The sequence below is a fragment of the Artemia franciscana genome, chromosome 12, assembly GCF_032884065.1.
Source record: "Artemia franciscana chromosome 12, ASM3288406v1, whole genome shotgun sequence".
In the NCBI taxonomy this organism is placed as follows: Eukaryota; Metazoa; Arthropoda; class Branchiopoda; order Anostraca; family Artemiidae; genus Artemia; species Artemia franciscana.
The window spans coordinates 11,727,638-11,752,795 of NC_088874.1; the positions used below are offsets into that span (position 1 = coordinate 11,727,638).

General features: G+C 33.7%; 1 long non-coding RNA gene across 1 annotated transcript in view; it reads right to left on the bottom strand.

Moving 5' to 3' along the window:
- Positions 1 to 8,573: 8,573 nt before the first annotated feature.
- LOC136033691 (uncharacterized) overlaps positions 8,574 to 25,158 on the bottom strand; it is a 36,053-nt gene continuing 19,468 nt past the window's right edge. The window contains exons 2-3 of the long non-coding RNA XR_010618995.1: positions 10,241 to 10,370; positions 8,574 to 9,016 (exon numbers count right to left, since the gene is read on the bottom strand). This is a non-coding gene — a long non-coding RNA (uncharacterized LOC136033691). The remainder of the gene's footprint in view (positions 9,017 to 10,240; positions 10,371 to 25,158) is intronic.

The window sequence follows — 25,158 nt, forward strand, 5'->3', positions numbered from 1 at the left end:
AACATTAAGCCGAATCTTCCTTTAGTAATGGAGCATTCTGAATAAACTGGAGCATTGCGAATAGAGCATCTGCCTGTGATTGTATATGAATCCAAAATAGTCTATACTGTTGTCCTGTGATTGTGTTTAAGCACCATCTATAACTCAAATCACTCGATAACAGTTAATAGACCTGAAAGAAAACAGAACAAAAAATGAAAATCTTGAAGCGAAGAGTTCAAAAAAAAGAATAACTAGCGTCTAATAAAGAATAGACAAATAAAAAGAATAAATGATGAAGAATAAAAGAATAACGAATATCTAAAATTAACCCGACTACCAAGGAGGCCGATGAAGCAAAAGTATTCAAAGGCAACAAATCTTGGGCCAAAATTGACCTTATTGAACCTACTTCCACTCTTGTGGTTTTGAACTGCTTTGCTTAATTACTTGCGTTTCGATCCTGTTTAACTTAGCTTAGTTTTACTTGCAAAAAAAAAAAATAACAAATTTGAGCACTTTATATATTTGGCATGCTTGCTGTAATAGAGCTGCATTTACATTTAAATGAAACTACTATAATTTTTTCATCTATGTCTTTACTTTTAATTAATGTAAAAATTTTTTCCACAAGACGTCTTTTCAAAAAAAGTATAGAGTTACATTAAGCCAAAAATAAGCAAAAATAAAGTTAATCCTCTCCCAAGAGTAAAACTACCACTAGTTTTACTTATATTCATAAATAAATGAAACTCAAAACAAACAGAAATTACGATCGAACAGTTCGCGGCAAGGAGCTGTAATAAGCAGCGACCCGCCTCAATGGTAACCGAAACTCTAAAAAATGGAATTTAAAATTTTTTTAAAAAATGGAACCTCAAAAGAATTATATTTTTATGCTGATTTAAAATATATAAGTTTCATCATGGGCGACGGAGTACAAAAGAACAATTTAAGGCTGGTATTTTTAACTTGGGGGGGTGGGGCTTCTGTCTGAATCCCTTTCTTCTGTGAAAAGGAACACCCTGCCTCAAAGTTAAAGTGACACCCTCCTGTGGTAAAGAAAGGCTGGGGAAAAGCCCAGAATTTGTGGGTGTACCTCAAACGAATCAAATTGTTCATTTTATTTTTTTGACTTAGGCGTTCGAAAAAAAAACAACAGGAAAATATCTAAGGGTAGAAGGAATAAAACAAAGTAGATTTTTAGGTCGCTTCCAATCATTTTCCAGGGAGAGGGCTTTTATTTTATTCCCCTCCCACAGCGCAAACGGTATAGCCACTTCCAAAATCAATCCCAACGCACAAGCTTGAGTCACACAGAGACTGGGAGGGAAAGCTGTATTTGGAAGTGTGCTGTAACTAGATCAAATTGTGCATAATTGTTTTCCTTCGATGTTTTAAAAAGCCATAAAAAAACAAGGGCAGCTATAGAAGACTTTTAAGACAACTCTAAAACATCAATTTTACCCTATATTTCCTGACAAGCACCATATTGTATCCAATATCAATCACCACGTTTGGCCCTTTGGGGCTTGTGATAGTATTTTTTTTTTAAATAAACATCTTATCTTGCCACATTTTTTTTACAGCAATTTTACAACACTTGCCATACCCAATTTTTTCTATCTTAACACTACCATAGCCTAGATAGTTGAAGACATCTGAATTAAAAAAAAGTTTGATTATTTGAAAAAGCCTTAGTTAAGTAATGACAGTCTGTAAACATACTAATTAATATGCAACATGGACTTTAATATGTTTACAATAAAAGCTAAAGGAAGAAGAAACGAGAGCTAAGAGCTCATATGGCACTTGTGACGAGGCGAGAAGAGCTAAGAGCCAAGAGATCATACGGTATGAGCTCTAAAAAAATTCTATGAATCAATAGATTGATTTAAATAGGAAAATAAGAGGCTTAATACAGATCAAGATTTAAAATAAGAGCTCTGAGTCACAAAGTCCTTCTAAATATCAAAATTCATTAAGATCCGATCACCCACTCGTAAGTTATAAATACCTAATTTTTTCTAATTTTTCCTCTCCCTTTTGCCCCGCAGATGGTCGAATCTGGGAAAACGACTTTATCAAGTCAAATTGTGCAGCTCCCTGACACGCCTACCAATTATCATCGCCCTAGCACGTCCAGAAGCACCGAACTCGCCAAATCACTGAGCCCCTCCCCCCAACTCCCGCAAAGAGAGCGAATCCAGCACGATTCTGTCAATCACGTATCAAGGACATTTGTTTATTCTATCCACCTAGCTTCATCCCGATTCCTCCACTCCAAGTGTTTTCCCAAGATTTCCCCTCCAACTCCCCCCAATGTCAAAAGATCTGGTCGGGATTTGAAATAAGAGCTCTGAGACATGAATTCCTTCTAAAAATCAAATTTCATTACGATCCCATCATCTATTCGTAAGATAAAAATACCCCAATTTTCATGTTTTCCAAGAATTCCGGTTTCCCCCTCCAACTCCCCCGAATGTCACAGGATCTGGTCGGAATTTGAAATTAGAACTTTAAAGCACAAGATCCTTCTAAATATCAAATTTTATTAAGATCTGGTCACCCTTTCGAAAGTCACAAATACCTCAATTTTCAAAATTACCCCCCTCCCAATTCCACCAAAGAGAGCAGATCCGGTCCAGTTATGTCAGTCACGTATCTTAGACAGGTTTCTATTCTTCCCATCCAGTTTCATCCTGATATCACCGCTTTAAGTATTTTCTAAGATTTCCGGTCCCCCCAACTGCCCCCCGCCCAAATTACGCTTGATCCGGTTGAGATTTAAAATAAGATATCTGAGTTACGAGGTCCTTCTAAATATGAAGTTTCATGAAGATCCGATCACTCCTTCGTAAGTTAAAATACGTCATTTTTTCTTATTTTTCAGAATTACCCCCCCCCCCCCCCAATTGAGCGGATCCGTTCCAATTATGTAAATCACGTATGCAAGACTTCTGCTTATTTTTCCAACCAAGTTTCATCCCAATCCCTCCAATCTAAGCGTTTTCCATCATTTTAGGTTTCCCCACCCCAAACTTCCCCCAATGTCACCAGATCAGGCCAAGATTTAAAATAAGAGCTTTGAGACACGATGTCCTTCTAAATATCCATTTTCATGGAGATCCAATCACCCGTTCGTAAGTTAAAAATACCTCATTTTTTCTAATTTTTCAGAATTAACCCCCCCCCCCCCAACTACCCCAAAGGGAGTGGATCTGTTCTGGCTATGTCAATCATGTATCTAGGACTCGTGTTTTTTTTTCCACCAAGTTTCATCCCGATCCCTCCACTCTAAGTGTTTTCCAAGTTTTAGGTTTCCCCCTCCCAACTCCCCGCCCCCGTCACCAGATCCGATCGGGATTTAAAATAAGAGCTCTAAGACACGATATCCTTCTAAATACCAAATTTCATTGAGATCCGATAACCCGTTCGTAAGTTAAAAATACCTCATTTTTTTAAGTTTTCAGAAATACCCCCCCCCCCAACTACCCCAAAGAGAGCGGATCCGTTCCGTTTGTCAATCTTCTATCTAGGACTTGTGTTTATTTTTCCCACCATGTTTCATCCTGATCCCTCCACTCTAAGTGTTTTCCAAGTTTTAGGTTTCCCCCCTCCAACTCCTCCCAATGTCATCAGATCCGGTCGGGATTTAAAATAAGAGCTCTGAGACACAATATCATTCCAAACTTCAAATTTCATTAAGATCCAATCACCCGCTCATAAGTTAAAAATACTTCATTTTTTCCGAATTAACCGGCCCCCCCACTCCCCCCCCCCCAGATGGTCAAATCGGGAAAACGACTATTTCTAATTTAATCTGGTCCGGTCCCTGATAAGCCTGCCAAATTTCATTGTCCTAGCTTACCTGGAAGTGCCTAAAGTAGCAAAACCGGGACCGACAGACAGACAGACCGACAGAATTGGCGATTGCTATATGTCACTTGGTTAATACCAAGTGCCATAACAAGTAAATTCGATAAGGATTATTGAAAATGCCCTAATGCCAATTTCCATCAAAACGAACCTGAGCTGAATTGGACTTTAGCAACAAAATATTTTGAATACAAAGCATGAGCTATATTTTGATTAATCCTATAGTTTCTAATAAGGTTCGAGTAGCATTTTGGGTTAGATCTTTAAAGTAACATACTAGAGTGTTTTCTTAAATAAGTTCGGAGACCAAGCAGGCAAAGCAAGACAATGCAAGGCAACAGGACAACAAAAAAAAAAAAAAAATTAGAATTCCAAGTACTGACCTTTCTTTATTATAGCTTTCTTAGGCAAAATTGGTTGAGTGGAAACAATTTTCAAATGCGCTTAGTTGTTAAAAAAAAAAAAAAAAAAAAAAAAAAAAAATCAGAAGCGCGAAGTCTTTTCCTGAAAAAACCTCATTGAAATCGTGGCTCAAATAAGATTTTTTTTGCAAAATTATTATTTTCTTTTTTGCTGTGGATAGCTTCGTTTTTTCCCGTATCTTTATTCTCCCGTAATGTCAAATACAGACGGTTCAAAAACTTACATATCTGTACGATATTTTTACATATTATTTCTCCTTATTTGAGTTCCAGCAATTTCAATTTAAGAAACTCATTTATCGACAGCATGAGAAAATATAAGAAAACGTGGTAGTTTGCAGCCAGTTGAAAAGCAGAATAAATTTCAAAAGCAAAGGCAATTTTCACATTCAGCCGTGTCTTCAATAAAGTTTTTCAGGCAAAGCTGGTGTACTTTTTTAATTTTTCAGGGCAACTACAATGAAAAGGCCTTAACTAATTATGGTGTTTGAAATTGAAAAATTATGAACTTGTATAAAGCTAATAGATTGGTATTATGTGAATTTTTTTTTAGGTAATTGGGGGACCACTGTTAGTTGATGGGTTGAAAATTGGATTGAATCAAATTTTGAATGAGGATATATTTGTTTCACATCTACTGGACTGCCCTTCTAAAGAGCCTTTTGTCAGGCACTTGACAAGATCAGAAGAGTATTATATTGTAATGTATACTGTAAATACTTAGTTCAGTAAAAAAAAAAAAAAAAAGCAAGCAAGTTCTATGGACCTATCAAGATAGAGCGGTAGTAGGCCTTAAAAATTTTTGTCAAAGATTGAGCAAAGCACTAGGTATCAGTCAAGGGTCCTGTTGCTATATCAAGCATTGTTAACATTAAAGAGCTACAAAAAGAAAGTGGAACAAAACTTGAATTGGCTCTCACTACGTTTGTTACTAAAGAGAACCCGTCCATCAGCAATATGGACACCCCGCCAGAGATATTGAAACAACATGCACGATTCGTAAGGTGTTGAACTTATCGCGTGCTGACACCTTCCCTCCCCACGGCAAAATAAAGTTTAACATTCTATTTTTCACTGATTTTATTTTCTTTGGCCAAATTGAATGAAAATTTGGCCAAAAATGGCCAAACTGAATGGAACTACAATTAGTGTTACAAGGATTGTAGACAGGCAGATACAGAAATGTCTCAGCCGAAAGCACAGAATAATTTTAAAGAATTAACTTATTCATCTTCTGGATCGAAAGTATAAAACTTTATAGAAGAACGTCTCTTAAAGCACAAGAATATTTTAAAAGGGTTTCACTGTTTGCTTCACACTTATCCACAGAATAGTGAAGAAAGTAAAGAGATGAAAGAGCCATTTTTGAAGTTGATCGAAATTTATGAAGAAGATTTGAAAAAAAAAAAAACCTTAAACGTTTGATGGCGGAAAGAAAAATTTGGCAAAAATTTCTCTAACGGAACAAGGCACACCATGTCAATGCAACTGATTTTCTAAATATTTGTGGCAAAGCAATCTCTCCGAACATCCATATCTTACTTAATATTTTAATCACTATACCTGTATCGACCAGCACAACAGAGCGCTCCTTTTACACTTCGGAGAATCAAGACATACCTAAGAAACGTGACGCCTGAAAGTAGGCTAAATGGCTTTGCCAATCTCAATGTCCACATGGAAATTCTAGTTGACACAGACAATGTATATATCCATACTGACGAAGACTCAATTTTGTTTTGTAAGACAGCTAATATAGGAAGATTGTGTCGGAATAAAACGTAAAATCGTATTTAATCCGCTGGGTTTTATCAATCATTCTTCGGTTTTTCTGAGGATTTTTTTGTTGATTAGGCCGCACTGGACATCACCACCCTTACTTACGGCAACTTACGTTCATTCTAAGCTTGCTTTCATTCACTCTTTTCATTTTTCTTCATTTTAAGTTTCCTTCTCTTGTGGATTTCTGCTTGATTTATCAAAATTATTTTGCTCCAACTAAGAGTTTATGCAAAATCTTTTGGATTTTACTTTTTGGTTCTCGTTTGGTTTGAACTTTTTGCTTTTTATGCAAAACTTCCTGTTTTCAATAATATTATCCAAAGGGGCCATTAACCATTTTTATTTAAAGGGCAGGTAATAATCTTGTCAACAGAAAAAAAAATCGGCTTATGTAATTTAAAATGCATTATGGTGCAAATATTAAATATTAGTGGAGAACACTTTCTTTTTGATTTTTTCAACTTTTATCATGACCACATTTATGGACAAGCAGGGCTTTACCGTATGCAAGGTGCAATACATTAAAACAGATTGGACTAATTGACAGTGTTTTCAGATCGACGCTGTTTTGAGGTAAAGAATTCTCTATACTTTTTTACTGATACTGACAAATGTCCTTAGAAATGGAGACACAACCTAGGTTTCCCGGTATCCACAGGTATATCTTGTGGAGACAGAAAAATTATCTATTGCCAAGAGGGTCAGTTTCCAAAAATCAAAGACAGAGAGAACACACAAAAGATCAGTTAGTCAGTCAAAGATCGTGCAACACCCTGGTTTCATCTTTGGAGGTAAAGCTATAAAGAATATTGATTAATCCCATCTCCTCAAAAATATATTTTCACCATCCATTCACGTGGTAGATATTCTCGAATGGGTTTGTTCCTTCTGGGCAAGAAAGCATGGTGAAATTATACCTTCTATGGACACAATGCCATCCATCTCAATTATACTTCTCTGCAAATTTTACACAAAGCTTGTTCCCAAAAATGAATGCCCGTGTTCTGCAGAGCTCATAGAAAGCTGTTTATACTCCTCCAAAGGATTAATAATACGGCTTCTAGAGATATAACAGGGTGTCAATGGATATTCTTCTGAGTACCCACAATTCTTACTAGCTATATACTAGTATCACCGTTACGGTAGGTAAAGAAACACCTCACAAGGGATAGTCAATTCCTATGTTTCCTATATTTAAAAAAATACTACTGTTGCCAACAATCTATGAAAAGGGGTTGAGCCTTATATCTCGAATCGGCAAAAAAATTGTTATAAAGGGTATTTTCAATTACAACAGCAGAAAGAACTTGTTTCCCAAAGAGCAAGCTTATGAAAAATGTTGTTGCACTTATGCTATAAATAATTAACGCTTAATGCTATAACCTCTTTTGTGCTAGTTACTTTCGATTTACAATCAACTCAAAATCTATTATAACCAAATTTTCATGAGTTTTAGAGACCGAAAGCGTTAAGTACAGGTCTCCCCCACAGTCAAAAGTATAACGTCTTTTCAACAATTGACGGTTGAAAAGGCGTTTGATATATTTTTTTGCTAATCTTCAACATTTTGTAAAATGTCATAAAATATATGCCATATTTCCACGACCTTACTGCAAAGTTCTTTTGAAGGACGATAAAAATTCTTCTTCAATAATTTTATTAGGTTCTTAAAAGTTTCCTCTAGGCTTCTCATACAAGCCTAGATACTCATGAAAACGCCCAAAGGTTGTTTGGGGTTAGGATGCTCATCCATAGACCGTCGTACTGTATACACTGTTAATTGATTTAAAAATTCAATACATGAAAACGATGCATTTTCGCGAAAGAAAAGACAATTTTAGAGATCAGAGCGGGCATAAGTCGAATCCTCTAAGTTAACAATCTTAAACCAAACAGACTAAATTGAATGAAGAAATCCAGCACAAAAAGAAACAGAAAAGGCCATTAATATGAGTTGGGCAACCCTCATTTAACTCCCCAAAACAATTAGTAGCATTGCCTCTTCAATGAATACGCAATATATTTTCAATTGAAATTATTCTTTACCCGATGGTCAATATATTCGAAAGAATGAATCATTTTAGTCATTTTATGATTATTATTACTTCGCCATTAGTAAGCATATAGATACAGTAAACCCTGGCATTGGGGTTTTTGGACAAACAAGATCCCCTTTCCTACTTTTATCAGGTTCACTCTATATATAAAAAAGTCCTAGCTACATTTTTTAAGTTTACCATTAATCCGCAAATATAAAATGGCGGGCCCAAAATAGGTCTGTCGAAACTGTTTTTGAAACATAGCCACGATATCACTTTTCCTTCATGGCATCCCCTTCTTAAAAGGGGATGCTTAAAGGTAAAAGTATACAATAGTTGTTCGTGTATAGTAAGTGCTCTTCATAAATTGTTTTGATAAACATAGTTATGTCTTTATTTTAATTTTTTCTATCTTGTACTCCGTCCCTATGAACTATCCCTAGCTCTAAGAACAACAAGAAGTTTGCAAGAATACAAAGAAACAATATTTTATTGATTAAATTTATGTTAAAATATAAAATAAAAAATGTTGTTGTATGTTGAGTCAGGAAGAGGTTCTTTGTCAGGAGCAGAGGCCACATAATTGCACAGCTTGAATGAGCAGTAAATTCGTTAGGTGAAGGATGAGCAAAAAATTGAAGCAAAATTGATTAAAATTTTTTTGAGGGTTCAATTTTTTTAGTAAAATATAAAAAGGGGAGCAAAAAAAAAATACGCGAATTTTACTGAGATTCTATTTAACTTGAGGTTTAGAACCCTTTTTTTTTATTTAACTTTAAAATTACAAGAAACCAGTTCTGCTGCACTGTCTTTTTATGTAAAAATAAGCGTCTATACACAAAAAGACGAATGCAACAGAGAACAGGCTTATACAGAGAGTACTTTCCGAAATTTACTGCCCAGCTACTTCATTATCTAGAAAAGAAAAGAAAAGTCAATCATTTGCAGACAATAGACAATATGTTTTTCCGAACTAAAAAATTTATAAAAGGATAAATTTTGAAGACTGGCTAAATACATTACAAGAGCGAAAACCTCAAGATGGTTGTGATGTCTGGTCAAGACCTTTTTTCTTCACATGTAATTATGCTTGCTATTAACAAATCCTTTTAGACTCTCCTGGAACATTTTGTGATATAGGAAAAGCACAGATACAATTGTGTTCCTTAAAACTGAATTAGTCAATACAAGATAAAATGAGCACTAAGGGGCGGGGGTAGCATGGATTAGTTTTTGGCGGAAAAGAAATTTTCTGGGCAAAAACTTTCATGGGTAGATAAGGTGTGATTTAAAAAATTTACATTTTCTAAGAGCCCCACGGAGATAAAACCATCGAAAAAGTGATGAAGAACTAATAAATTATACAATATATATATATATATATATATATATATATATATATATATATATATATATATATATATATATATATGTAGCTAAGCATATTTTACTTATTATCAATTCTGGTACCCCTTTTATTGAAATCCTTTGAAATCAAATTTAGTCAGGTCTTCGGGGATGGTGAGAAGGGAGCTGAACTGAGACCCGCTACCCGCTTTGTTATGCTACCCGCTTTGATTTAAAACCTTGCCGACACAGGGGGCATATTATTTACACTATAAGTACCTTGAATAGACAGCGCTTTACTTAATAATTAGTTGAATATTATATTTTTCTTTATTTTAAACTAGCCTCTCGTTAACTTTTCGAACTGTTGACATATTTAATAGCCCCTATTTATTTTTACCAAATTGGCTTCGGGAGCTCCTTGTGGTTAGTCAAGTTTGCTTCTGGGCCCTGTATCTTTGAGACGGCCAGCCGAAGTTGAGACTCGCAAAATGGATTTTAAAATGTCGAATGACCTTAATATGTCTTGTGCCATATGTTTTCAGCTCAATATATATATATATATATATATATATATATATATATATATATATATATATATATATATATATAGTTAAGGTAGGAATTGAAGTTAGTTAATTAGGGGCGTGCCTGGCTGTCCTATGATTGCGGAATAAATACTTTACACATTTCATTATGGTATTGTTGTTGTTTTCAAATAATTCGTTTTTATAAAAAATAAACTGATAAATAAAAATAAATTTAGAATTACAACATAATATTGAAAATCACCTCACGTCTCCACGCAATGCATCACGCCATTTTACAGGAAGGAATTCAAATCTGTTAACATCACCAGAAATGATTGAATGGCCAAAGTAATTAGACAGCAAATCTTCAGATATTTTACGAATATAGTTAACTAGAATGTAAATACAGAAATATATAATGATTCCATTCCGATTTCAGGTTTGTACCAATGTACAGGAAACCGGTGATACTGAATGTGATTATCAAAACCGGAGCGAAAAACAGGAGAAAAATAGATACAGAGAAACCAAGAACGGCTTACAAAAAAGAAATATATATAGTGTTATTAAAAAATATATTTTTTTCAACTCAATTTGAAATTATGCTATAGGCAATTCTAGAAATCTCTTCATCCTCATGATATTCATAAATAGAAAATTCAGAACTGCCTTGAGGAAGTGAGGTCCAACCCACGAGGCAATCCAGGTGTTACTGGTTTCCAATCAGTCTAAAACTGGTTCCGAATGAGACCCCAGTCATGGTCACAGTTGCGTTGCAGTGCTGTCCCATACATTTTCGGGAGCTACCGCGTTGATATTGTCCAATTATTTTGGCTCTCAACATATCAGACCAGGAATTAAACATGAAAGTAGACTAAAAGTAGACTAATATCATGATTGTCAAAATGGCTAGTATACAATAACTGAGCAGCTAGGGGTTTTAAGTTTAAACTTTAAGGAGAAGGTTGAGAAGAAAATCGAACTGAATCATAAGAATATATGTGCATCCAGGTAGTCAAAAGAGCACATCTCCAATATCTTAGTAATTTCTAAGGGTATTAAGTTGAAACCTTCAATCATCGGTGAGGAGGGTGTCGAACAAAATCAAAGTATACTATATACACCTAAGTAGTCGAAAAGGCGCGTCTGCAAAATATCAAGAGCGGCTAAGAGTATTTAGTAGACGCTTTCAGAGGATGCTGGAGGAGGATTCTAAACTAAATCGAAAGACACTATGTGCATCCATTTCGTAAAAATAATGAACCTATAATATAACAAGAATCGCTCAAAGTTGATATAATATAACAAGAATTCCTTAAATTATAAAGCTGAAACCTTCGGTGCATGTTGAGATAGATCCCGAACAAAATGTCAAAAGACAGTATCCGCAACATGTCACGAACAGCTTTTGATATCAAGTTTAACTTTCAAGGAATGATCAGAGAGCAAATTGAATTCAACGATAAGATACTTCCTGTATTCAGGTTGAAAAAGGGGCATATCAAAAGCATCTCAGCAACTTCTTAGGGTATTAAGGCGACTTTCAGATAATTGTACAGATGGTACTGATCAAAATCAAAACGCACTATGTGCATCAAGGTGGCCAAAAAGACATATTGAGAGTATCTCAGGAAGTTCCATGGACCACAGTAGAAACTTTCAGGGAATAAACAAACATTGTACAACAAAGTCAAAAGCAACTGTGAACATAAAGGTAAAAAAAGGGCGCATTTATAATATTTCAGGAACACCTAACAGTATTAAGTAAAAATTTCGAGTGAATATCGAGAGGTATATTGAACTAATTCAGGAGACATTAAGTGCATTATGATTGTCAATATGGCATATATGCAATAACTCGGGAACATTTAAGAGTATTAAGTGGGAACTTTCACCGAAAGTTGAGAGAAATGTTAAACTAAATCAAAAAACTTTGTCTTGAGGGAATGCCGATGGGGATATTGAACTAAATCGGTGAACTGTATGCATCCAGGGTGTCTAAATGGTTCATCTGCAATACGGCAGGAACGGCTAAGATATTTGAAATTTTCTGTAAATATTGAAGGTGATGTTGAGCTAAATCAAATAACACTATCTCCATCCAGGATATCAGAATGAGAGGTCTTCAATAGTTCATATACGGTTAATGGTATAGATTAACGCCTTAGCGACCTAGCTGAAACTGTGAGGGAATATTGGACGGAAAGGACAAGTAGATACTAAATTTTGATTTGTTGACCGAAGGAAGCTCATCAGCGACAAAGAATGTTTGAAAAAAAATGGTTGTATTGATTCTTAGTTTGAAAGTGTGTGTTATAGTGTGTGTTATATTCTTAGTGATCTCTTTTTTTGATCTCATTAAAATTTCAGGCCGTGAAGACACCTCAATAAAAGTTTCAGAACCAAGGGAATCGCAACTGGAAACAAATCTTGTCAGGGATTCTTCATCTCCTTTTTTTTTTTTTTTTTTTTTTACAAGTTGCAACTATATTAGCTAATATACTAGCTCAAAATGCATAAATGCAAACAAACAAGCTATTAAATCAAAATATAACACACACAAAAAAATTCCTACAACGAAGTGTTTGATCATTTATTCGTCTATATCAAAGGTTGTAACAGTAGATACGACGGAACAGCTTCACCCCCCAAAAATTCCCAAAAATTGTTCACATTTTTTAAAACACTAGTACCTGTACCCAGCCATTTGTAGTTCTATAATATAGCTATTTTTAGAATTCCTAGCAAAATTTTGTCCAGAATATGAAGAGCAACCCAAAATCTTTTTGCTTTTATGCATCAATAAAAAAAAATATCAACAAGACTTACAGAAATTAATTTTTTTAACTTAACAAACAGAAGATGTTTCAACAAAACAAGTTTTTTAAAATAAGTACAGAACTAATTTAAACCAAATGGGAGCAGAAGTACTGAAAAAAAGTCATGCTTAAAACGTAAATAAATCATTATAAATAAACTAATGAAACCCTCTGACAGACCGTATTTCAAACAGCAGGTGGTGCAAATATCGTAGGTAAATACCGCTTTGTAGGGCTGTAATGAGAGAAAGGTAGATATAGCTAGGGCACAATCTGCGGATAAAGGATGACAGATTACCAAAAATTGTCCTTTTCAGCCAACTGTCTAGGGCTAAACAAAAAGCAGGTTGTCCGCAGTTGAGGAGGGAGGATGTCATAAAGAAAGATTTAAAGGGAATAGAAACTTCCTGGGAGGGTATAAAGAGGAAGGCTCTGAATAAATTGGGATAGAGGAGCGTGCGTAGCTGTGTTGGACTGCAGTGGCTTGGTGCTGCGGTGAGTTCTTCATAGTACTAGTAGTAAAGAGAGTGGAGGGGTTTCCCCCCTCCAACTCCCCCCAATGTCATCAGATCCGGTCGGGATTTAAAATAAGAGCTCTGAGACACAATATCATTCCAAACATCAAATTTCATAAAGATCCAATCACCCGCTCATAAGTTAAAAATACTTCGTTTTTTCTATTTTTTCGAATTAACCGGCCCCCCACTCCCCCTCAGATGGTCAAATCGGGAAAACAAGAAGACTTTCAAGAAACTCTAAAACATCAGTTTTACCCTATATTTCCTGACAAGAACCATATTGTATCCAATATCAATCACCACATTTGGCCCTTTGGGGCTTGCGAGAGTATTTTTTTTAAAAATAAACATCTTATCTTGCCACATTTTTTTTTACGGCAATTTTACAACACTTGCCATACCCAATTTTTACTATCTTAACACTACCATAGCCTAGATAGTTGAAGACATCTGAATAAAAAAAAAGTTTGATTATTTGAAAAAGCCTTAGTTAAGTAATGACAGTCTGTAAACATACTAATTAATATGCAACATGGACTTTAATATGTTTACAATAAAAGCTGAAGGAAGAAGAAAAAAGGACAACCAATGTCATGTGGAACACATTCTTCAAATAATTTAGCTAAAATAAAAGCTCACCAAAGTCCGGATTGAAAAGTTGATCAATGACTAGTTGAAAGACTTCTTTTGAGATAACCCCCCCCCCCCCTACTCCTTGTTCTACTTCAAATTTTACGACAAGCTGTTTTTCAAATCATCTGGTCTTCAATACAGTGACAGGTATTTCCAGCAAAATACTGGACAAGGAAACTTTAATCATGCCCAAAACGCAAATATTGTATGTTCACGTGACTCAGGTTTTAAGGTCACACGACCACGTGAATCAGAACTAATTACCTAAGTAAGTTAACACATAATTAGAATCGTGTCACATAAGCAGTATAATGATATGGTGCTTTTTAATGGCTAACAAAAACTAAGCAACAGCGCAAAAATGCAAAAGATGAAGAAAACAACAGTACCTTAGATTGCATTTGATGGGAGTTTCTTTTGCTATTACTAAAATGTAACCCCAGTATTATACATTAGTTAGGTACTGTAAGAAATATCCAATTTGCAAGGTGGGTCCTCAATCCATATCGTTCAGGAAATTTGATTTTCTTACGATTCTCTTCTATGACTTATTTCATTTTTCGTTTAAACAGCCGTTTTTGGCATTTTTAAAATGCGTGCTCTCAATTGACACTATCCACCACAAAATAAAATTGCTGCATCCCTACCCATATGAAATATCACATTCCTAATCCTTAGATATATCACTGCTATGATGGTCATTAATTAAGCAACAAGGATAGAATATAATGGGTATTTCAACTTTTGTGATCTAAGCCGCATTTGTTATTTTGTTTTTTGACCTCTGTTGGGGACCAATATTTAGACTTTGTCTTTGTGAGATTCCTTACTCACATTTTTTGGCTGTGTGAAGACAGACAGTGATAGTTAATGAACCTATCAGAACAATTGGTTATGCTGCTTCATTTGAGATAGCACAAAATGTTATATCATCAAATTTTGTTTAACCGTAGAAGACTCGAACTACTTAATAAACGACTTAAATAGTATAGAAATAGAATAATATTAAAATTATTGGAGACCCCCATATATTTAGAAAAATCATTAAGGAACTGCTTTTTGTAGAATATGAGTTGTGATTGATTCATTTATTTACTGTGTTCCCGGGATATGATGTTCCCGGAGGCAAAGTAAATTAATGATTTTTTTATATTTATTGTTTAGTGTGATTGTATTAGTTATGTCGGTGGCCAAGTATTCTTTTTGATTTAAGGATTTTGTTTTCTCTACCTCCCCCGCGGAAAAACTTTCCTTTTTATAGGAGGTAGCAATATTTTTTTTTTTGCGTATTATGAGTTATATGAATAAATCCTTCTCTTTTCAATAGTATACGAGAGATTGCAAGATTAACCAAGTGAAATAACTGTCTGAAATAACATAACTCATTTTTAGGGTCATTGTCTTAAAATTTTCATATGGGAAAGGGCGAAATAAGGTAAAACCTATTTCTGAGCAATACCCCCATCCATTCACCCTATGTACAGGTAACTTCGTGAATTTAACTTTTAAATTCCATTTTCAAATTATTTCTACAGTAAGATAAGAGCCATCCTCTCCAAGGACATACTTTTGGGGATGGAGGTCTTGAGGTCCAGCTCTCTGGATCCCACGGTTTTCTTATTATTGAGCCCCCCTTCCCAAAAAAAACGCCCTTCAAAAAGGAAAAAAATCCAGCACAAATTCTCGACTCTCCCTTCAGGATAAAACTATGAAGCTAACATAAGGAACCAAATACGAATTTGAGAAAAGCTGTTTTAGAAAAAAAATAACTTATATTGTTCTTGAGCCTTAAATACTAGAAAAATGTCGGGCTTGTAGCCGTGCCGTCAGATAGAAGTCCTAAGCTTAATAGGAAGTTGTCATTGTTTTCGCAAGTAATGGTGGCGATCAAAGTAAATAGCAACGGTTATTTTCTTTCATGGGTATATCACAAGCTCTTTAAAATGGGCATGTTTGTGTTTCAGGGGAACTAGAATTTTCTTATTGTCACTTACTACTTGTCACAAATACAGAATGTAACTATAAGCTGTAACTTGGTACCTTCTGTGTACAGTAAATCGCTCTTCACTCGGCAGGTCTTGGTATCCCAAATGTTAAAACCCACAGCCTACGAAGAGATACCACGCTCTTACTGTACCGGGTACCTGAAGATACATTCCAAAAGCAAACATCCGAATAGAGTATTAGTAAATAGCAGACTCCTTACAAGCATCCTTATCGTACGTTCAATTCAACATATCCCAAAAAATTAACGAAGATTAAAGAGTAAGTCACTCCTCCTCCATATTAATCTGAAGCACCTTTCCCGAAAAGCTGCATATTCCGGTAATAAAAATATGCCTTTTTAGGTTTGAAGTTTTCCCTCCCCCAATAAAGATTCACTGAACTTCCCTGTAATATTTCCAACTCAACTAAATGATGATGTATAATCGTTAGTAATTTTGTATAAGTAGTAATAACCATTGATTTTGCAATGACTACATACATATTTAGCGATAAATATGCCACCCCATTTCCAATAGTACTAGACCGATTAACTATTTCAAGATTTTCAATTAGTAGCATATTGGATCTCGTGAGTTATTTTCCCATGTTACTTCATTTCTGTTACTTTGTTCTAATATTTTATGTGTCAAAACTTCAAAAAAAGTCTATTTAAGAATTTTGAATGAAGGTCTGACTTTAGTGTAAAGAGTGGGGTGTTGAGGAGGAGGCAGCCCACATATAAACTTCTCAGGTTTTAGCGCTTCTCCTCACTTTCAGCTGAGAAAATAGTTTTTCTTAAAATTTAACTTCTGATTTTTTCAGAAATCACCTCCTTTTTCATGGTAATTACCCTAAGGAAGTTCCCGCACGTAAAATTCCCCCTCCATGACTTTGCCCCGTAAAAGTGTGTCATCGCTACAAATGCCCCCCCCCCCCAAAAAAAAAACAACAACAACATATTGTGCACTATTCCGGATGAAAAAATTTTCTTAGCTTATTGTAGAGGATGGCCCTTGGACATAGGGTTGAAATATTCATTCTAATTTGTCTCCCACTGTCTTGAGAAATTTCCTATTGTTCTTCTTGTTTTAGGTGTTAGTGATGGAAAGACAGTGTGGTCTTTGTTGCCATTTACTTAGGTCTAGATCAGTGAGTCCCAAACTTATTTGAGCAACTGCCTCCTTTCTGGAAAAAATTTTACTTGGTGCCACCTGGATTTTATATTTATTTTAATAGCAATTAATGAAGGATATAAATATTATTGTATCTGTGAGAAGAGGAATTAACAAGTAAAAGAGTAATTGTTATAATGATTATAATTTTACAACATAAATCATCAAATGTTTTGGGAAAAAATCTTTCTATTAAATATAAGTCAATTTGTAAATTTGTTAAGTTAGAATAAGTTAAAATAAATTAAGTGAAGAAAAAATAACACCGAAACCATGTTAACAAATGATCAAATTTATAAATCTTAACTTAATTTTTTTTTTATCTGTAAACCTCTTATAAGTGTTACCAATTTCCTAATGAGGCCTATTTTCTTTTAAACTTCAACTGCTCTCTAAAGATAATTATTCCACCCCAAATGTACTTGTGCCCATTGCCACACTTCAGGTTTTCCTCCAGCAACCTCACTGGGCAGTAGTACCTAATTTGAGAATCATTGATATCAATAAATTTTGATATATTCTTTAATTTTTTTGTACCCCCCCCCCCCCATAAAAAAATCAATTTGCACCCCAATACCAAGTACTGCAAATACAGGTAAATTTATTTTAGAAGCCAGAACTTCCTTATTATAATAAAATTACAAAACCTCCCTTTTTTCAATGTGGGTGGTCAACTGGGTAGATAGCTTTATCATAAATAATTAAGCTAACGATAAAAAAGACAATAATTGTTAAGAAGAGAGAAATGAGGATAAAAGCAACCAGTGAAAAAACCTAAGAGAGAAGACTATGAAAATATTTTGCTAAAGATCAGTCAAGAAATCAAATTTGTAGACTTATAAATAAGAAGAGGATTAACAAGGAAGCATAACAATACCTTTCTCGAGTATGTTCTTGGCCCTGGATTGATAACTGAAAATTTCATTTTCTAAACCTAACCCCTTTCCAAGATAGCAAAAAGAATCTAAACTAGAATTTTACCGTTAAAAAAAGCATATAAAACAAAAATTGTAATGGTAAGCTTCCTACTCTTGCTCTAGTTTACAGTTGGGCCTACTCAGAGAAAAACACTAACATTCAGACAACTTATTAGCCTATTCATTTCTTAAACTACTGGACATCAAGGAGTGAATTAATAAATAGTTTCACAATAATAAAGGTGTTTTCAATCTATATATATAAAAATAAGTTGTCTGTGTGTGGATCTGTGGATGGATCAGGTGACGTCACCTGAAAAAACTGGATCAGGTGACAAAACTGAAAACTGAAAAAACTACAAAAAGGCAAAAACTACAAAAAAAACTAAAAACTAATAAAAAAAATAAAAAAGCTAAAAAACTAAAAAAACTAAAAAAAAGGCAAAAACTACAAAAAAAAACTAAAAACTAATAAAAAAGCTAAAAAACTAAAAAAACTAAAATAAGGCAAAAACTACAAAAAAAAACTAAAAACTAATAAAAAAAATAAAAAAGCTAAAAAACTAAAAAAAAGGAAAAAACTGAAAAATAAGCTAAAATAAAGGTAAAAACCAATAAAAAACTAAAAAAAAAACTGAAAAAACTAAAAAAAGGCAAAAACTACAAAAAAAAACTAAAAACTAATAAAAAAAAGTAAAAAAGCTAAAAAACTAAAAAAAAACTAAAAAAAGGTAAAAAACTAAAAAAAATAAAAAATAAAAAAAACTAAAAAAAAGGAAAAAACTGAAAAATAAGCTAAAATAAAGGTAAAAACCAATAAAAAACTAAAAAGAAAAAAAGAAAAAACTAAAAAAAATTTTCATCTAAAAAACTAAAAAAAACTAAAAAAGGTAAAAACTAAAAGAACTAAAAAAGAAAAAAATAAATGACGACACTCAAAGAGAAAGCGACCAGGACTAAAAAAACTGAAAAATAAGCTAAAATAAAGGTAAAAACCAATAAAAAACTAAAAAAAAAAACTGAAAAAACTAAAAAAAGGCAAAAACTACAAAAAAAAACTAAAAACTAATAAAAAAAGTAAAAAAGCTAAAAAACTAAAAAAACTAAAAAAAGGTAAAAAACTAAAAAAAATAAAAAATAAAAAAAACTAAAAAAAGGAAAAAACTGAAAAATAAGCTAAAATAAAGGTAAAAACCAATAAAAAACTAAAAAGAAAAAAAGGAAAAAACTAAAAAAAATTTTCATCTAAAAAACTAAAAAAAACTAAAAAAGGTAAAAACTAAAAGAACTAAAAAAGAAAAAAATAAATGACGAAACTCAAAGAGAAAGCGACCAGGACAAAAGGAATGTTCGATTAGCAATCAACAAAGCACCGGGACACAGGGAGTATAAATGACGACCAGGACATAAGTAAAAAAAAAACTATCTATATATATAAAAATAAGTTGTCTGTGGATCTGTGGATCGTGGATCAGGTGACGTCACCTGAAAAAACTGGATCAGGTGACGTCAAAACTGAAAAAACTAAAAAAAGGCAAAAACTACAAAAAAAACTAAAAACTAATAAAAAAATTTTGAGCAGGAGTTCTTATATACCAACATCCAACTAAGTTTTAACATCATTTTTAAATAACAATAGGCTATACTGACACCACAGTTGTCTATTTACAACCAATTAAATTATCCACCTAATGATTTACCCATTATTCCCTTAGAAGAAATACTAAACTCTAAATTACAAGAGGATACAAACGTTCAACTTACAAAATGAGATTAAAAAAGATCAGTCCTCCCCCCACCCACTATAGATTATTCTAAATTATATGTTGCTGTTTTTCATTGATTGAAATGAAACAGAACATTAAAGGATGGCCCAGACGGCATTCGTAAGATTTGTAAAGTTGTCCCCAGAGTTTGTAAAGCTGCTTCGTTAACCATCCGTAAACCTTTACGTGAGCAAGCATTAAAATTAAACTTTACTTAACCTTTTTCGTAAAGTTCTTAAAGTAGACCAATAGGGAAAGAGTTCCAGAGCAAAACTTTTAAACAGATTTGGAAATGTGGAATCAGGAAACTGAATATATGCTGATTTCTCTATTCCAAAACAATTCAAACCTTTTTTATTTGGCCACTCAAATATAAACCGTTTTTCTATCATTTCAATCGAGTGTGAGTTTGTTAATGTTTTTAACTAAAAATAGCAATTAATTTTTTGGTTTGAAATTTTGTTTTTTATAGTTCAAGATAGTCTACATTCCAGTCCAGAGTATGTATTTGCACATTAAGGGGAGGGGGGGATAAAGTTCATGGCAAATTTGCAGTGGGCCATATAATTTAGCTAGGATGAGGGTGAAAATGTCATCTGATGTTTTTTATGCTCTTGCATAATTCATATAAAATACCTTTGGAGCCCCTATGAAGACTGAAGATGCAAATAGTCCCTAAGGCAACCATTGAACTAACGTTCAACTTACGAAATGAGATTTAAAAAGATCATTCTTCTAAATTATATGTTGCTGTATTTATTGATTAAAATGAAACAGAACATTAAAGGATGGCTCAGACGGCGTTCGTAAAATTTGTAAAGTTGTCCGCAAAGTTTGTAAAGTTGCTTCGTTAACCTTCCGTAAATCTTTACGTGAGCAAGCATTAAAATTAAACTTTAGTTAACTTTTTTCGCAAAGTTCATAAAGTAGACCAATAGGGAAAGACTTCCAGAGCAAAGCTTTTAAACAGATTTGGAAATGTGGAATCAGGAAACTGAATATATGCTGATTTCTCTAGTCCAAAACAATTCAAACCTTTTTTTATTAGGCCACTCAAATATAAACTGTTTTCCTGCCATTTCAATTAAGTGTGAATTTGTTAATGTTGTTAACCAAAAATAGCAATTTTTTGTTTGTTTGAAATTTTGCTTTTTACAGTTCAAGATAGTCTACATTCCAGTCCAGAGTATATATTTGCACATTAAGGGGGGGGGGATAAAGTTCATGGCAAATTTGCAGTGGGCCAGATAATTTAGCTAGAATGAGAGTGAAAATGTCATTTGATGTTTTTTTATGCTCTTGCATAATTCATATACAATACCTTTGTGGCCCCTATGAAGACTGAAGATGCAAATAGTCCCTAAGGCAATTATTGAATTATGAAAGAGCACAAAAAGGCATCAAATGACATTTTTCACTTTCATCCTGCTTAAATGTTAAATATGAAATACTTCTGAAATTTGAATAGTTTGCTGCTCAAAACGCATATAAAGTACAAGGCTCATATAAGCAGTAAAAAGTTCACGGAGACACACCTTGCGAACGATTTTACGAACTTTACGAACGCCGTCCTTAAAAAAAAAATTATCCTGGTGTTAAGCAAGGCTAATATGTGTGTCTAGCTAGAATCCCAGGTTTCATTTTACTTTCTTTAGCTTGGCTAATATTATTATTCAGTTTTGCGACCGCATCTTTTATGCCGATTTAATTTCTCTCTTGGGTCTTAATCATACTTTAGAAATACTTTGATGTGCATAACCAACTTCATAGCCATGACAAAGCACACACGCTGAATTCTGTCAAAGAGTTGGCAGATATTTAAAAGGGGGAATTTTAAGAACTTACAAATTATACGAAAAAAAATGAGGCATTATAAGCAAGGGTTGCCTATTCCCTGGTGGCCGGGATTTACCTCCCCCCCCTGGAACACACCCCATTGTCAATATGTCCGCGTAAAATATCACCTCCCCCCAGAAAATACACCCCCCCTCTCAGGAAAACAGTTTTCAAATTTGAGAATTTTATTTCAGCTTGGTTTTTTATTTTGCGTAGGAGGAAAAGATATTGGTATTCGTGTATTATACGTCACTCACTCAAGTTTAAGCTACGTAAACCTCGAGAACTAACCGGTTTTTTCCATTAGTTTCTTTCAGCATAGCGTATGACAAGACAAAGACAAGTGACAGAACAGATGGGAAGTTTATAATTGAGGTTATATAATTTTTTATTTTATATAATAATAAAATTATGAATACATAACACGCAACAATTACCAGGAACAGCAAGCAACAAGTTCCATAAGTTGACTCAGTTTCAAGAGGAGAAAAAACCCAGCTACAAGATTCATGAAGAGGAAAATCAATATACAAGAAATTTCACGAACAAAAATCAGCTAACAAGTTTACCAACAAAAATCAGCACGCAACAAGCTCCACAAACAGTAAGCGGAAAGCTCCATGAATAAACTCAATTTCATGAGGAGAAAAAAAAAAACAAGTAAAAGTTTCAAAAAGAGAAAAATCAATATGAAATAAGTTTCATGAACAAAAATCGTCAAGCAACAAGTTCCATAAACAAAATAAGATTTGTGAGGAGAAAAATCAAAGTACAAGTTTCACAAAGAAAAACATCAACACGGTAAAAATTTCACGAAGAAAAATAAGCTCGCAACAAGTTTCAAAAACAAAAACCAACATGCAAGAACATGAATAAAATCAGTTTCATGATGAAAAAAAAATCCGTGTACAAGTTTCTCAAAGAGAAAAATCAACAGACAACACGTTTCAAGAACAAAGACAATTTCACGAGGAGAAAACAAATGTAGAAGTCTCATGAAGATAAATGAACATGCGACAATGAAGTATAAATGAAGTTTCACGAACAAAAATCAGCATGAAACAGGTCCCAAGAATAGTAAGCAACAATTTCCAGAAACAGCACGCAACAAGGTTCATGATTTAACTCAGTTTCACGAGGTGAAAAAACCAGTGTACAAGTTTCACGAAGAGAAAAATCAATATGCAACAAGTTTCACGAACAAAAATTAGCACGAGACAGAATCTACCAACACAAAATCAGCATGAGGAAGCAACAAGTTCCATGAGCAAAATCGGTTTCATGGGGAATTTAATTACTGTACAAGTTTCATGAAGAGAATAATCAACATACAACATGTTTCAACAACAAAAATCAGCGTGCAAAAGGTTCCACAAAAAAAAATCAACGTGCAACAAGTTCAATAAACAAAATCAGTTTCACAATGAAAGAAACATATCGTAGAAGTTTCACTAGGAGAAAAGTAAACATGCAAGAAATTTCACGAACAAAAATCAGCACAAGACAAATTGCAAGAACAAAATCAGAACACGACAAGCCACATAAATAAATTCTTTTTTATGAGGAGAAAATTTCATGTACATGTCTCATGAAAGGAAACATCAATATTCAACAAGTTTCCCGAAGAGAAATTAGCACGCATCAAGTTCCATGAACAAAATCAACAAACAACAAGTTCCATAAATAAAAATATTTTCATGAGGAGAAAAATCAATTTACAAGTTTCACGATGAGAAAAATTAATAGGCAACAAGTTTCAAGAACAAAAATCAGCACGTAACAAGTTACATGACAAAAAATCACCATGCAAAAGGTTCCATAAATAAACTTAATTTCATGAGGAGAGAAAAAAACAACATGCAAGTTTCACGAAGAGAAAAATCAGCATAAAGAAAGTTTCACAAACAAAATCAGCATGCAACAAGTTCCATGAGAAAAAAAGAACATGCAAAAAGTTTCATGAACGAAATCTGTTTTACGAGGAGAAAAATCACTGTACAAGCTTCACAAAGAGAAAACTCAACGTGCAACATGTGTCACGAACAAAAATCAGCACGTAAAAGGTTTCACGAACAACGATCAACACGCAGCAAGTTCCATAAAAAAATTCACGAGGACAAAAATCAATATACAAGTTTCACGGAGAGAAAAATCAATAGGTAACAAGTTCCGTGACGAAAAATCAGCATACAATAAGTTCCCGAATAACAAAATCCGAGCAGTTCCATGAACAAAATCAGTTTCATGAGAAAATCAATCCATAAGTTTCACGAAGAGCAAAATCAACAAGCAACAAGGTTCATCAACAAAATCAGCAGGCAATAAGTTCCGCAAACAAAATCAAAGCGCAACAATCTGGACACAAACAGTATTGTCTTGATTTATTTTCATACCTCCTCAAGCTAACCCAGAAAATAAACTTATATCGTCCCATAAACATTCTATCGATGATCTTTAACTACCTGGATACAATGTCGTTCAATTTTCTGAAAACTCACTAAGAATTTTACGACAAACAGTTCTTAAGAGACGTTTGATATTTTCTTGGACATGCCAATTCCACCAGTTATTAGAAGAAAAACGAAGATTCTACATCAAACATCGAAGACATTTTTATGGCCCAAAAAAAGAGTATAAAAGAGAAAAAATTCAAGATAATATTTTTCCTTACCAAGAAGAAAAGAGTTTAGACACTTCAGGACGCAATATTACTATGAATAACTAAATATTATTTTGAAACCTAATATATGATCTGTGCTAAAACTATTAGGCTGTCCCTTTGTGGTAAAACATTTTCAAAAGAAATTCAAATAGTCGAACCACTTCGTGGATCCCTTTCTCACAATTTGTGAAATTCTGGCTTTTTCTGTGTTGTATATTTTTCTACAGGAAGGCTGTCTCCAAATTTTAACAGAATGTGTTGGGATAACGAATGGACTTGGGGGGCGGGACTGCTTGGCCTCCAATCAGCTTTTACTTTTAAAAGGGACACTAGAACTTTTAATTTTGAATCAAATTAGCTCTTTTAATGTTTCAATGTTATTTAAAGCTATAACATAATTTCTATTAGTTTCCTATAATCTTTTATATTTTTAGTACATAATCAAAATTTTCATTAACAAGTCGATTTTTGTCATTTCGATAAAAATTTCGAGAGAGAGAGAGAGAGAGAGAGAGAGAGAGAGAGAGAGAGAGAGAGAGAGAGAGAGAGAGAGAGAGAGAGAGAGAGATTATTTATAAAATAAATAAAGGAGAATTTGAATGGGTCATTGGGTTAAGATCAAGATTCTGATCTGGGTTTAAGGAAGACTATAACCACCATTGGTCATCTTTAAGCAAGCTTTTCTATTAGCCTGTTATTGTGCTCTAAAAAAAACTTGAGTATCAAGATTCGAACCCTATTGCATTTGTTGCTTTTCTTCGACAGAATTTGGAAAGTCATAGACGTTGATTTCCTTAATAAATCACCTTAAATACCTTCCGACACAGGAATGTAAGGGCATGTTTAATATTACATTTGAACGTACTTGCAA